Below are 16,730 nucleotides of genomic sequence, written 5' to 3'. Positions count from 1 at the left end.
TTTTTTGAACATTAGACTAGGGGGAAAAAGAAAGCAAACTGATTTTAGGATTATTAAACTAAATACTACCACTGACTGAAATAACATCATTTAGCTTGATAACTAAAGAAGGTTAAGAAGTACTAATTATTGTACAATTACAATTTTACTGTCAGTACTCTCATAATTTTTTTGCATGTTTATATATACTTTTTGAGGATGATCTTAACGCTAAATTTAGTCACACTGTCTGTTATCTGTAACAAATATACAAATCTGATTACTATGGTAATCTTGAAATGAACAACCATCATCAAAATAGCTATTTTGTGAAATGGGTAAAAAATACATTCTGAGATATATTTATAATATGCCTGTCTATAATATAAAATTTTACTCACCAATATGTTCTTTTTTTTATTTTAGATAGAGTCTCATTTTATCACCCTCGGTAGGGTGCTCTCGCATCACAGCTCACAGCAACCTCCAATTCCTGGGCTTAGGCAATTACCTTGCCTCAGCCTCCCGAGTAGCTGGGACTACAGGCACCCACCACAACACCCGCCTATTTTTTTTGTTTTGCAGTTTGTTCTGGGCCAAGTTCAAACTCGTCACTTTCGGTATATGGGGCCAGTGCCCTATACTCTGAGCCACAGGCGCCCCCCCCATCCCCCAGCCAATATGTTTTCTCAATACCTAAAAGTACTCTGGTTTTATAGGTTTATTCACTAAGAATAACATTTATTTACAAACCAAAATTTAAAAGATAATTAAATAAATATAAGGAATGTTAATCTTAAAAATAATATTTATTTGATTTGGACTTGTTGAATATATATGTAATCAAAATAAATTGCTTTATCTTCAAATAAATAAAAACTACAAAACCAACTTAGAACTTGGTATTACATTCATGGAAATCTAATCCAGGATGGGGGAAAAAGTGTTGCATAAACAGTGTATTATGTTTTAAAAAGGAAAACTTTAATTTGAGTGTCAGATCATTAAAACATGGCATAGCTTCCAAATTCTTCCTATGATATCCTCATGCATATTAAAAAATCAGCAACAAGCAATCTTCATTGACTTAAAATTTGTAAACCTTAAAGACAATACAGTTTTTTTTTTCTTAATTCTAGTGTACTTTGATTTTTTTGGAATATGTTTCAAATCATTCAAAAAGTAACAAAAGTTTATATTCTTTCAAATGAAAATCAGTTCAGTTCACAATTTTTGTGGTTTTTATTGCTTTACTACTGTTTTATTCACTAATTAGGAAAAAAATCTTAATGTTGAAGAGTGAAAATTTGTAAAAAAAAAGTTTGTAATATATGAAATAGCTTAATATATTTGGAATATTAGTAATGAGTAGGAGTAGGATATGTATATTGGCTTGTTTTTGAAGGCATGTATACGAGGCTGAAGCTGGTGACTTGAGGAAACACAGTTTTAGAGAGGAGCCTAAAGTCAGATTATGACTGACTTTGGACACTATAGTAAATATTGTAACTTGGACTTAGTCCTCAAAGTCCAAAGAAAATAGTTGTGTAACAGTATTAGTATTTTAATAAATAAACTAACATATTAATAACTAAATTAACTAAGCACGAAATTAATATTATTTAATATTTTCATATAATAATTTTAAGGGTTTTTTTGCTTTTATTTTTTGGTTTTTGTTTTTCAATTTCTTTTTTATATGGAACGCTTCATGAAATTGCGTGTCATCCTTGCTCAGGGGCCATGCTAATCTCTGTTTGTTCCAATTGTAGTGTATGTGCTGCCAAAGCGAACACTGTTTTTCGATTTTTAAAAATGTATTTACTTTTAACATAATTTAAAGGAAAGCAATACATAAGCTAAAGGAAGTCTACCTTACTTATTTGTGGAGTTTGATTTCATTAGAGAAAGTTAAATAAATTACAATGTGGCAATTGCATCTTGTAACTGCTGTTGAATATATGATGCCGCCACAGAAACTAAAATTTACCTGAGACACTGATTGATACACTTAGGGCTATCCATAAAATTATTTGCTAACAGCTCTCTTCAGAATATAAACAGAGATTTTTATTATTCTGTAGATAATCGTATATATTTAATTGTAACTAAAATTAAAATACTAAAAATAACAAATAATATTGCTAATTGCTTAATATCTGCCACACACAGCAGTAAGTCCTTTATGTCAGTTTATATTAATTTTATTGTCACAGAGAAAAACTCTAAGAAAGAACTAGAAGAGGTTTGGTCTCCCTGCACACTACCTCTGAAACAAAAACCCTGTTAACCTTTTCTCAAGATTAATACATTTGTGTATAATTGGACATTGAGTAGAACAGAATTGTCTCATTTATACATTAGTAGACTCTCTTCCATCACCTTTATATTTCTATTACATAATCTTCCAGAAATGCAGCAGTCTAGGGGGGCCCTATTATGGAATCTATCTCACTGCCAGTAGGGTGATAAAACAGGTAAAGATTATAGGAGGAATATTCCCATTTTTTTAAGGGAGAATATTAACATTTGTATTCTTTCCCCTACTGGATCAGGAAGATGCTAATCCTGGAGCTTTCTTTCTTCTTCCTTGATTTCTTACAAAATGTAGATCCTGTGGCAATATAACAATTCAATATTTAATAATATTTTAAATAGTCATTTAAACATCTCTTGATACCATTCATACTTTATATTTTCCTATAATGTCCAAGCCTTTACAGACAAGTGCTAAGTGATCCATCTTTATGGAAAAACAGTGGCCTATGAAAATTTTATCCTTGAGCCCTGCACATGGAGGCAAAAATCTTGAATTTGAAACTTTCTAAATATTTATGTCTTTCTTTCTGTGGTTCCTCATTTCCTCAATTTTTCTAAGCTTATCACCATTCAGTGCTCTTAGTGCGGTTTTATCTTTATTGCTGTTTTCTGTTTATATCTGACTCAAACTTCTCTCAGTGCTAGACCTGACTGACCAAAAGATTACTTTGACTTGCTGTTACAGAAGCAAAGTCCTAATGAAGAGCAAGAATGTTTTACAAGCTGCCTCTTTGAAAAACCCTCACCCTTTTTAGGAACTAAAATCTGCATCCCTGTCCAAGGCTAGTAATCAGAGGGGAATGGGAGTGTCTTGATTTGTTTGTTTGTTTGTTTTTGTCCCACTGGAGATGGCTTTAACAGATTGTCCAGGCAGAGATGACCAGATTGTCTTCTCTGGAGATGGGGTCAATCAGGACCATCAACCATACTTAAAACAGCAATAGCTCCTCACCTTTGAAAGCTCTGTATTTCTCCTTATAGTTAGAACAATGGTATTTTAAGATAAGAGTTTGACAATCTCCTCATTTGCTGGAAAATTAATAAACTTCCCTCTCCTTCTCCTCAAACTGCTTGTCCTCATTCTTCATTTATCTGTGGAGACAAGTACTAACTTTCAGTAAAATCGCCTTTTGGACATCCAGGGATATTTTTTAGGGAAGGAATTAATTCCCTACTCGGGTCACTTTCTTATATGTGTAGGAAGTTCGATTTGTGGGCCACCTCCTGATCTCTCTGCCATTTGATTCTGTAACAAGGAAAATGAGGCAGTGTTTATGATCTGTAAAACAGGAAACAAACAAAAAAATCATGTATGGGCCAGATTCGGCTTGCTTTCTACTGGAATCAGGGAATCATCAGAGAGCAAGTTGTTTCTTCTGCTGTATCTCTAAACCTTCCCTCTGTGTTCTGTGCTCTCTTTTCATTACCACACAACAAAATGGAAGACAAAACATAAACTCTGACATAACAACAGAATAGAAACAAATTTTTAGACTGCAATTTGTTTTAAGATACAATAAATCATAAGGAAGCAAAACAAATCCTGCCTAAGAAGTGAAACCACTTTTATATGCTGCAAACCTTAGCAATCAACATGTTTTTATGAACATTACAAAATGACATGTTATGCCTTCAAAATATAGTGAGTTAAGCTGCCAAATAGAGTAAGACATACATGAATTAAGTGAGGATAAAATAAATTAAAAGTTCAGTCTTAGCCATGATATTAGAACCTACTCATCCTGACCTATGTATTCATTTTTCATTTCCCTAAAACACACTGTCAAAAATGGGGAATATGTGTTCAAAGTTAACTAACAATAAGGGTCAGAGCTCTAAAGACTTTAAAGCAACCAGCATACAAAATTATTTCAAGGGCATAACATTCCCCACAGGATATCTAATTAGTTGCTTGTGGTCATCCTGAGCATTCTACTAAATACATCTGTCCTCCTAGATGTCCAATATCCCTCCATCTGCTTTGTCAGCTATATTCTTAAAGACACAATGTGAAACTTTAAAATCAACAAATTAAAAGGTTGGTTCTTAAGTAGAAAATTCAAAGGACAAAATGAAACAAGAATAAATAATGAGAAAGATCTTTAATCGAAATTATTAAAAAGAACAGGAATTAATTATCAAAAGTATAGAACTGAATTTATACATAAATTAACAAAATAAAATGTTTACTGGGTAAAATTTTCATAAAGCACCTAGGGGAGGGAACAGTGGTTAGGTTATAATGCCATATTTTTAGAAATACACTAATGTAATGAGACAATTTATGTCATTGGGTTTGATGGCTAGAGCTCTGGTGTTATTGTGTTAATTCCATTGCAAACCAAATTCTGATCCAATATTATGTTCTACTGGTAATATGAAACATAAATACTGTGCCAAATTCTGGTCAAGTTTATAAGGTCTTTTTGCTCATAAAACTCATTTTGTCAACAAAACATGCAGTCCATATTAATAAGTAAATAAGTCTGGGAGAGTATAGTTGGAAATGAATTGAAACAAAGTTATAGTTTATAGAGCAAAAATAAATATTTTCACAAAGCTGAGAGTTTTCTGTGGTATTTCAATCATGGACTGTACCTGAATATAACTCAGCAGTCAATCAATACCACACATTATCTATACTTTAAGGAATATGAGGGAGAATGTGGGTTTTCCAGATATTTTCTGAAATTTCTTGAGAGGATAATGAAACATATTGAAAGAATCATGAGAAATACCTCTGAAAGTCTTATGTACAATTTACAGCCAAGTAGAGTTGATGCATTCATCATATTAATGAAGGTCCCAAACAGATGGAATATCTATAGGTTTTCAGAGAAGAATAAGAAGGGAGGGAATAAAATTTTATTTGATTAATAAGGGTATCAAACACCTTCCCTTACTTTAAAAATAACTAGCTTCAATAGTAGAAGTTATTATAAGTTAATGCAGAATGTTAAAATAAATTGTAGACATAAAGAAAATAAATTGAATTGCATATAACATAAAATTATGAGTAGTCTTGAACAAAATTGTTTTACTGAAAATTATTATAACCTAATAACCTAAGTGTGATGATAAAATTATAATCTAGATCACTGGTCAGATTACCTAAATAATATTGCAAAAATTACAACAACTTGTAATAGATTTATGGCATTCCTCATCTTAATGAGGTTTCCATATGATATGATTGTTTTGAATATTTTAAAACCAAATTCATGATAATAACTAGGGAAAACAAAACAATTTGTAAAACAACTCAAAGAAATGATGCAAGAAAGATACAGGATTCTACTACTTCATTCCACATTATGCGAGCTATAGTCTTATTATTAAGTCATCTAAAAAATTAAATTCTTTATAGTTAAAAAGGTATATATGCTTGTATAATTATATATGCATGTATGTAAGTATGCATACACATGTGTTTAATATATCATGCACACATATGCATGGTGTATATGCACATATATGCACATGCATGCATATATATTCACATGTCCATTCATATGCATACATACATACATGTGTATTTAGACACATGCTGCAGGGAATTGCATGTATACTGAAAGATATTAAAATGGCACATGATAAAAAGTAGAGAAAACGGAATTATAATCTAATATATTAATTGCAAATTAAGGACTTACTATTATTGTTTTGTAGAACAACTCCAAATACTTTTGAGAAGTTGCTCTTATTAAGTTCTGCTCTGCCCTTCAAGAACCATACTTAATAATAAATTCTTAGTGTACTAACTATAGATATGGTCAGTGTACAAGTGAAATAAAGTCTTATCTTCTACGATTTGGAGAAATAAAAACCTTTTCTACTTTGTGTCTGACCACATTCTTCTAGTTTTATGACAAAATTGAAAGTTTTCTAAATCTCTTTCTTAGGATGATATATTCCAAAAAGCTAATAGGTGTTTAATAATAGCAATATTCCAATCTTCTATTCATTCTCAACATCATCAATTATCTCAAGTTTTGTGGCATGAAAGCCACAGAAAAAGTTAATAAGTTATCAGAGGAGAGTGGAAAAGCAACACTTTGTAAGTTCAGTCTCAAAGGTTACTAGAAAAAGGTGGAAATCTTTGGGATGATGGATGCTCAGAATTGGAATATGGTAGTTAGGAGATTCTAGAAAAGAAGAGAATAACATTTAAATTCTATTCAAATCAAATGTTTTAAATAATAACCAACTTATAGAGATTTTGTTTTCATTAGTTTAAGTACTGTTCTATAAAGTTAACAGAGAATATGTGTAAAAATATGTTCCATGAAATGTGATTCTGTACAAAGTGCAGAGACTTTGGACAATAGTCTTGGTTTCTGCCATTTCCATGTTTTGTGACCTCACATCTTTGATTTGAATATGTTTTAGTCTAAAATGGAGACAATAATTGTTAATTTTCAAAATTTAAGTGCAAATAGGAAATTTCTTAGGTTTCTCTGGCTATGCATTCAGCAATGTTGTCTAGTACAACATTTAATAATCCTTCAGATTGATAAACTACTTTGTGAAAAATAATTTTATATGCATTTTGAAATATATTAGCATTCTATGGTACAGTTCATATTTGGCATTTTGTGTTTTTAATATGATTTTATTAAAGTTAAAAGTTAATCTTTTAAGTACCAACTTTAAGTTATTATGACATTATTTTTTCTTTCTTTTTTTTCTTTTTCTTTATGAAGACTTGGTCTCACTCTGTTGTGTAAGCTAAAATTTAGTACAATGGCCCAATCACAGGTCACTGCACCCCTGGACTCCTGGATCAAGTGATCCTTTTATCTCAAGTCCTTGGAACTATAGGCAAATGCCACCTTGTTCAGCTAATTTTTTCAAATATTTATTTGTTAATTTTTTTATAATAAATATGGGATCATGCTTTACTATCCAACTAGTCTTGAACTCCTATCTTCAAGAGGTCCTTCCACCTTAGCTTCCAGAGTCACTGGGATTGCAGGCTTGAGCCACCATGCCTGGTTTATGATGTCCCTTTCTGTATGCCAAATGATGGAACTCCCAGGATTTATTTCAATTGTATATTCACATATCAAATTATAAACATTTTCTTTATAATTTTTAAGTCCTAGCTCTTCTTAATTCCTACTTTAAATTTATGTATATTATTATTGAAAATAAAAAAAAAATTCCCTATGGACAGAGAACAAGGCTTGTAGCCAATATGGGGCACTTCTTGCTCCCACATACCTGAGCAGTGAAGGCAAGTGCCATATTGTTTCTCCATTCACCTGTGCCTTTGTCCTCCCCAAGGAGCTTCAACTCTTCGAGTTGTGCCCTGCTCATTTCCACACAGATGTTTCCCAACTACAGCCTTGACTACAAGATCCATAGGGGTCCCAAGGGTCCCAGGTGATTTCCATGTCTCTGGGACCTAGACATTCAGGGCAGATACCCTCCTAACCATACTGCTTTTGCTCACACTCTCCCATACGACTCTTTTCTAGCCCACTTCTCTCTAACTCATGGCTGCCCAGAGAGATAAATGAGCCACAACTTTGAGGTTTCCACAGAGTATGGGACTTAGGTCTTTCCTCTCTGGGTCCTGCAGCAGACTGAAATGTGCTCATACTGTGACTCAGGCTTGCTCACTTGCCCTGGTGCTACATGCCTGATGGATGCATTGCAGCCAGGCATGTTCTGAAGTAGTATGGCTTCAATTCTAGTCATGTACACCAGTGGGCAACTTAGGATGGGTGTGCCTCTCCCTGGCTTGGTCTAGAATTGACCTACTCAGTCTGAGAAAGTGCTGGGGGGATACTATGGAGCAGATGGCAGGGAGAAGAGCAGGGCCCACTGAGTTTTATACTTGTAGTCTGTGAACTTCAGATAGATCTAACTCTATAAACAGGCTCCCAGGCTGGGTGGGGCCACTTCAGCCACTCTCTAGAGAGACCCAGCCCTCAAACTGGAGGCATACCTTTAACTCACACCTGCCTAGCTGCACTCCCCCACCCACTTTGGCTGCAACAAAAATTAAGGACTCATTTGAAACTCTAGCACCCTACCCACCACCTGGGACATTTGAGTGCTTCTCCTGAGGGACTGGGGCCAGTCCAGGAACCAGAAACAGCACTGCATCTTGTTTCTTCCCACAGGTTCTACCTACTGATAGCCAGGCTCACTTCTCCAAGTCATGAATTGCCTTGCTCCTAATTCCACTTTAGTGGTATTAGAGATCAAGAAACAACCTGGGAGTTACAGGGTCCCTCCCGAAGCATGGGTAACTCAAATTCTCCACCACAGTCACCACAGACTACCATAGAAACAAAAGAACATTTCAGCAGCTGGCTAACTCACACAAACATCAACCAATATCTGGGAGAGCAATGACCCAGCCCCCTCAAAATAACTTACAAGTCAAACAAATAAGATATGGTTGATTCATACTCACAAGGATCACCCATAATCACTCAGAGGCCATTTCAGCCTCAAAGTCTAGAAACAAAGTAGATCAAAGGAAAGGAGGAGGAGAGAGAAGTAAATAGGAGAAAGAAATAAAGAGTAGAAAATCACACGAGGATAAATCAATAAAAAAATTACACTAGCAACGTGAAGAATCAGAATAGATCAAATCCCCAGGAGATAACAATGTGGCTTTACCACAGAAGATCCCAACTATAAAGAAAGTATAGGAATGTCAGAAATGAATTTCAGTGTATGGATGGCAAAATCAATGAAGGAAATCAAGGAAAATCAAGAAAGGAAATCCAAAAATTGACCCAAGAACTTAAAAAAAATGACAAGATACAGTCTCCAATGGTCTTGTCCAAATTAAAAATAATATAACAGTGCTTAAAGAAATGAATGAATCATCCAGGGAGTTTCAAAATGTAGTGGAACATTTCAATGACAGATTAAACCATGGAGAAGAAAAAATATCAGAGCTTGAAGACAATACTCTGAAATTTTCACAGTTACTTAAATAAGCAGAAAAGAGGAGAATAAAAGAAGAACAAACCCCTAGAGAATTATGGGACTGCATGAAATGTACAGACATACAAATTATAGGTACTCCTGAAGGAAAAGAGAATTTCAATGGTATAGAAACTCTAGTTGATGATATTATAACTGAAAACTTCCCAAGATTTGGTAAGGATTTAGACAGTTACCTATAGATGGACATCAAACCCTAGCTAACTCAATTCAAGCAGAACATCTCCTAGACTCATAGCAATTAACCTGACAAAAGTTAAAATGAAGGACATAATTCTACAAGCATATAGGCATAAGCAACATGTGACCTACAAAGGAAAACCCTTTAGGTGACATCTGACTTCTCAGCTGAAACTGCACAGGAAGGAAATGGTCTCCCACTTTCAATCTTCTCAAACAAAACAATTGCTAGGCTATGATTTTGTATACTACAAAACTAAGTTTCATATTCAATGGAATAATCAAATACTTTACTAACAAGCAAACATTGAGGATTTTGCCACTAACAGCTATGTAGGAAGTACTCAGCCCCAGTACTTTACACAGACCAACACAACAGACCAGAAGTAAAATAAAGCACTAAAGTAAAGGACAAAGCCTCGATTTTACAAAGGATCAAGTGACAAAAGAAGGTATTTGTTCTCCACACAGTAAGTCAAACAGAAATACACCTAATATGACAATTCTCTCAATAAATGTGAATGGCTTGAATTCTCCCCTGAAGGGGCACAGGCTGACTAACTGGATGAAAAAGTACAAGCCAAGTATATGTTACCTTTGGGAAATACATCTAAGCTCCATGGACAAAACAAGACTCAGAGAGAAGCACTGATAAACAATATTTCAGGCTAATGGAAACCAAAAGAAAGCAGAAGTTGAAAACTAATCAGTGTACACTCATAGAAATCTAAATTTTTTTAAATATGAATATCATTAAAAATGATATAAAAGGGAAAAAAATAAATTTTTTAAATAAAGAATGGATAATGGCCACAGATTTTAATTTCTATCATTGCATACATAATCTCAAATTGTCAGTTATCTATGCACGTTAAATTCCAAAAAGTTATGAGTTAATGCTTTTATCTAATTTTTTTTTCACAACTTCGATAAATTCAATTAAGCCTGGAATTCTACTGATTAAGCCAAATATATACCTTGGAAAGTAGTAATAAGAAATGTCCTGTGTGGTGTGTATGGCCATGTGCCAATGTGAATAAATATGTGCATATTGCATAGTGTGGTAGCTAGACTTTAAAATGTGCTTGAGGCATTAGTTTTAATAAATGTTTGTTAAGCGTAAACTACTTCAACTGATACATGTTTGCATAAGTTGTTCCTTAGGGGTTAGGTGCTTAAAATCTCCTTCAGGGATATTGCTTTGCATAAGCTGTTTGCATTTAGATTCCCTTTAGGAGATGTTAATTGCTTGAGCTGTCATTAAAGTGTAGAGATTTAGATTCTGTTAAGGTAATACACTGGAGTGTGACTGAGTGGAGCTGCTGACGTGAATTTGAATAAGTCTGAATCCTGGACATTTGCTCTAGGATGAATAAACCAGGGTGTGAATTGCCCCATTCTACAAGTAGAAGATAAGCTCCATGCAAACAGATGTTTTGTTTCCTCATGGATTTTTCTTTGCAACTTAGGGTATATCCCTAGTTTACAAAAAGCACTTGATTATCTATTAGATACCTAAATGAGCATACTGTTTCTTTAGGTCATTAGATCTGAAATGTCTCATTTCAAATAATAGTTTAGGTTATTATGTCTTGATCAAGAAGTAGGACAATTGATCAAAGTTTGTCGCTAAACTGTCAACACAATTTTGCCATCTTAGCAGTAGCTTGTTTATGCCATCAGGAAAGAAGCCTGGAGACTGAGTGGAAATAAAATCACAACTGCTTTGGTTCCATGATGGAACTCACATTAAAAATAACACAATTTTTTTACTTATTCATGTTTTGACAAAAATGGATCTAAAAATATTTTTAAAGATAATTACATAACAAAACGTGTCTGAAAGAATGAGTATGTTCTCTCACAATAAAAAAAAAAAGTTTAAATGGACAATGTCAGAGATATCAATTGTCAAACTTAGTACTTAAGGAAAACAGACACTTTATACTTAATTACCAATATTTATTTCCGGAAGTGCTATCCATTTATAAAATATGAAGTTCTTGCTGGTGGGAATGCAATTAATATGTTCCTTTTGGAAAGAAGTTTGGAGATTACTTAGGGATCTAAAAATAGACCTGCTGTTCAATCCTGCAATTCCTCCACTAGCTATATATCCAGAAGACCAAAAATTACTTTATAACATAGATATTTGCACCAGAATGTGTATCGCAGCTCAATTCATAATTGCTAAGTCATGGAAGAAGCCCAGGTGCCCATAAACCCATGAATGGATTAATAAATTGTGGTATATGTACACCATGGAATATTATGTAGCCTAAAAAAAAAAATGGAGACTTTACCTCTTTTATGTTTACATGGATGGAGCTGGAACATATTCTTCTTAGCAAAGTATCTCAAGAATAGAAGAAAAAGTATCCAATGTATTCAGCCCTACTGTGAAACTAATATCTAAGCACCCACACTTGCATATGAAAGTTATAACCCAATTATAGCCCAAGATGAAGAAGGGGAAAGGAGAGGTGGGGAGGGAGGAGGATAAGTGGAGGAAGGGTAATTGGTCAGACCACACCTATGGTGCATTTTAGAAGGGTACATGTCAAATCTACTAAGTGTAGAATATTAATGCCTTAACACAATAATTAAGAAAGTGCAGTGAAGGCTATGTTAACCAGTTTGATGTATTTCAATTTGTATATAAAACCAGCACATTGTACCCCATAAATGCATTAATGTACACAGCTATGATTTAATAAATAAAAAACTGAAGTTTTATATTCTAAATATTATTTATACACTGAAGGGAATTTTTGGTCTACTTCTTGGGCTCTGATGTTTCTATTCTTCTATGCTGGTGATGAACACACCCATTGTTGTTTTTTTGGGTTTTTTCTTTTTACTGTTGCCAACAAAAGATCAGGAGATCTGGAGAGGAGATGGGAGAACTTTTATTTTTTGAAAAGCAATCAATAAATTAAGATTCAGCACAACCACAAGTGTGCTCTACAAAGAATAAAGGGAGGCTCTGGCTTTAATAGAAAAAGTTCCTGCCCAGGTTCTCAATCAGGTCCATTTATGTAAGTAAAATATTAAAGCTCATTTATCTCCAATTTGTCAAAATAGTTAAGCTCTAATTAGACAATTTTTAGTGTCAAATCATAAGCTTCTCTTGTATGTTTTCAGGTGGTTGGTTTCGGTGAGAGTGCTAGCTACAGTTTGTCTTGGCTCTGGTTTCAGGAACTATTCCTATTCAAGATTCCATATAACATGTTTCTTGATGGCTACATTTCTTGAAAACACAGGAATGTGGCTGCTCTCTCATTTTAATATAGTAATATTCTGTCTTTGCTTTAAGATTTGAGGGTCTTGTCTGGAAATCTTGGGTTCTTATTTTACATTTTTATTTCATACTGTACTGGTTAATTTTACATATCAATTTGGTTAGAATACAGTACTGAGTTGGTCAGGCTACAGTACCTAGTTTTTGGTCAAACAACAATCTGGATGCCTGTACAGATCTTTTTTTTAAAGATATGATTAACATTTATTCAGTACACTTTGCATAACACAGATTGCCCTTGAAAATGTGGATAATTATCCTTCTTACTTGATAAAATTAGAGAAAAGACTGAAGTCCTTTGAAGCAGAAGAAATTCTGCCTCCAGATTTCTTTTTAACTTAAGATTGCAACACCTGCTGGAACTTCCAGTCTTCTGCACTGCCCTGCAGATTTCAGAATGGTCAGCCTTCACAATCAAGCAAGCTGATTCATTAAAATAAATCTCTCTCTCTCTAGCTTTCTTTTCCTCTCTCCTTCCCTTCCTCCCCACCCATCTGGCTATCTCTGTCTTTCTCCTATTAATCATATCTGGGGTTCTTGGGTTGGCGAAAGGGAGAATCCTGACTAGTACACTTACCTTAAGTGAACTTTGGGCATTCGAACCCCCACATATAGCCAGGACAAGTGTAATAAGATGTGTTGTTTTAATTCATTTTTCAATATAATGATCTAATCTGCATTGTACTCTAACTTTGACAAGGTTTGGGAGGGTGTTAGGGTAAATTTATCCTACCTGTCACAACTTTGCCCAACCCCTACATCCCAAATAAGCAGAAAAGAGCATAGCAACCAGGAAGCAATAAGAGACTAGGTCAATGCAAGGTGGTTTTATATCCACTGATGACTTTAGTAATCTGCCTGTGCCACCCTTTTAGTCACTTTTCAATTTAAAAATACATTGGTACCAAAACACATTAACATTTTAAAATGTGAAGACTGAGAAATATTTCACATAGCAATGATAACCATGTTGAACAGAATAATGGCTACCATGAATGTCCATGTCTTAACCCTTAGAACTTATGAATGTGTTAATTAAAATTAGAATTAAAGTTGTAGATAGAATTAAGTTTGTTAATTAGCTGACCTTAGAAGGTAAGCATTCTAAATTTTCTATGTGGGCCAAATCTAATCAAAAGGGATTTTTAAAGTGTTACTGGGAATCAAAGGAATAGATCAAATGACAGGATATGAGATTTTTGCTGACTTTTAAAATGGAGGAAAGAAGCCAGTAGCCAAGAAATGTATGCACCTTCAATACGTACCAACAACAAACAGATGCTTTTTAGAGCCTAAAAAAGAAAGGCAGTCCTGTAACATCTTCATTTTAGTACAGTGAAATCCATGTCAGAGTTTTGACTTATAGGAAAGTAAGAATAAATTTATGGTTTTTGATACATTATGGTCACTTCTTATATAAGCAAGGAAAACTAATACAATAAATTTTGATAAGATAATAATGGTTATAATAAATTTTATATTGGCAATAATTTTTGGCTATATGCTATATGTCAAGGATACTTTAATATTATTTGAGGAAGACTATATGTTTTCAGACCCACATTTATTTTCCTACTACTCATTAAACTTTATGATAAAAATAGCATATTTTCTTTCAGGAGTAAGATTGCTATGTTCCTTAATTGATAAGGCCTATTCGCTACTCCTATTTTTTAAAAATAACTGCTTGGTCATAATATTATCTACAATTTACCAAATAGCTGAAATATTCCATATCCTATAAAAGGTGATTATTTTCTATAACACAGTCCTCTCAGATATATCAAATAAAAGCTAAAGGACTATATCTTGATTCACCATAACCTACCACACATTCTTTTATTTACACCTTTAACTGTCTGCAGGTTTCAGACTTCCAATTTTTCTATCACTTTTCTACCTTAAAATTCTTCTAGGGAATCTCTCTCTTTATCTCTTTCTTTCTCTCTTCTTTTTACCTTCTCTCCCTCTCTCCTCTTGTCCACTTCTTTTCTTTCCTCCATGTCAGTAGCTGTTTAGACATGAGCAGGGTGAGTGGCCAATGTGGTTAGGCTATTTTGGCTCTTTTGGACTGGCTTGAGTCAGGCTGGCCTGAATTGTCATGCTTGAGTTGTCATGAGAATGGGGCTAATCAAGACCCTGCAAGTGGATTGCCTCAAGACAGAGGCTAATTAAAGTCTCAGGGATCTTCTGACATTGACAGACAGATGTAATCATATGCCATACTGACTTGGGTTGTTTGGTGAACAGCCTAATTAGGACCTTGGGAAACTTTTAGGAAAAAACTGATGATATCCTTCAAAAGTTATGTATAAATTCTAATCACTGCACTTTCCTCCATGGTGCCTGTGGTTGCTAGGATGGGGCCCAGTTTGCAGTATGAGTTCTTAATAATTACTAAACTCTTCTTTCTTGCTAAAATTTTACTTGCTCTAGAAACAGGTACAATAGTCTTGATGGTTACCTAGAACAACTTTCAGACCGATTATCTTGTCTTTAGCTTAAACCCAAATTGTAGTCCGCATCATCCAATGGGCTTTCAGTAAAACTCTGTTTCCAAAGTGATCTCTGAACCATGAGGTAGGCCTGGATCTAGATAATAAAAAATAGAAACACTGGCCACAACCCAGGCCTCTTGGCCTCTTTGCCTTTTTGTCACAACAATGGAAGCCCATTCACTATCTATGGTGAATATATCTTGCTTTGTAAACCTATATCTTGCTCTTACTCTATAAATCTATCTTTCTCTTCCTCAATAAACTTTGTTTCACACTTGCCTTACTTTCAGGTGCCTGGTCATTTTTAGCCCAGGAGCACTCGAAGAACCAAGGCTGCAGGCAGTTGCCCGTATACTAAAATGTTGTGATTCAGGCAGCTTCCTATGTCCTTAGTTCATGGGGTAAATATGTCAAAGAAATGTATTTGGGAGTAAAATATTTCCAATTTCTTTCACCATAAAAATGTCTTCAAGATATGTAGCTCCTACAAAATGGGTGCATGCCAATTAGAACTTTAGTACTGTGGGTGAAATAAACTCTTGATTGGCAATTACAAGTTTATCTTCACAGATGCAAACCAAGGAAGAAATAAGATCAATCCATCTTCTACTCACTGTGAGAAGATCACAACATTGGCTATTTCCTCTACCCAGTTTTCATGTCTTGTCTTACATAGATTTACTGAGCACTGAATAGAGTTGTATAGGAATTTCATCTTTGCCTCACTGCTCACCACACCCCTTTCTTACACTTTTCCTTTAAACAGGATATCCTCAGACCCTCCTGCAGAAGGTCCTGTCCACAGCAGATACTTTGTGGGCTGTGCTTTTCCCCTGTGGATCTCTAGATCTTGGACTAATAAATCTTAATTGAGTGTGACTCACTTATTTAAGTTAACAAGACTTTATCTCCTAATAGAGTCACAGCCTAAGTATTGGATTCTAGGCCTTCACCAAACAATCTGAGAAGAAGAGGAGATACAATTCTGCCTATAAGAATAGGAGGGTACTACCCAAAAAAAATGTAGAAAAATGAATCCAGAGATAGAATTCAATCATGCTTCAACTAATAATATTTCTATCTAAGGAATTTTCACTGATGTTAGCTAATAAATCCCTTATATTTAATAAGTCTAATTGAAGTTATCTTTATTTAAAAAATTGTTTCCAAATTTTGAGGAATATTGGAATCTACAGAAGGGCTGCTCTAGAACACCTTCAAGACTCTATTGTGCCTGTTGGTAGGCCCAGGAACAAGAGCAGTGTTTTTCAAACATTTTTATCTCACAGTATACTTGAATCTATAGTTAAACTTCTGCAGCACACTTAAATTATGTTGATACAAAACAAAAAAAGAGGAAATAAGAAAAGAATATACTTACTATATTTTGAACTTCTTTTGAAAATATTTAAATTAATGATCTTTACAAATTTTTGTGGCATACCTAAGATTCTCTTATGGCACACCGGTTGAACATCACTGGT

The 16,730-nt window shown here is 34.2% G+C and overlaps 1 non-coding gene across 1 annotated transcript; it reads right to left on the bottom strand.

Moving 5' to 3' along the window:
* Positions 1-1,672: 1,672 nt before the first annotated feature.
* LOC128567081 (U6 spliceosomal RNA) lies at positions 1,673-1,775 on the bottom strand. Its single transcript, XR_008374753.1, has one exon. It is a non-coding gene; the product is annotated as a U6 spliceosomal RNA (small nuclear RNA).
* Between the last annotated feature and the right edge of the window lie 14,955 nt (positions 1,776-16,730).

The sequence above is a fragment of the Nycticebus coucang genome, chromosome 15, assembly GCF_027406575.1.
Source record: "Nycticebus coucang isolate mNycCou1 chromosome 15, mNycCou1.pri, whole genome shotgun sequence".
Lineage (NCBI taxonomy): Eukaryota > Metazoa > Chordata > Mammalia > Primates > Lorisidae > Nycticebus > Nycticebus coucang.
Note: the sequence above shows the minus strand (reverse complement) of the source record. Positions and strands in the feature narration are given on the sequence as shown.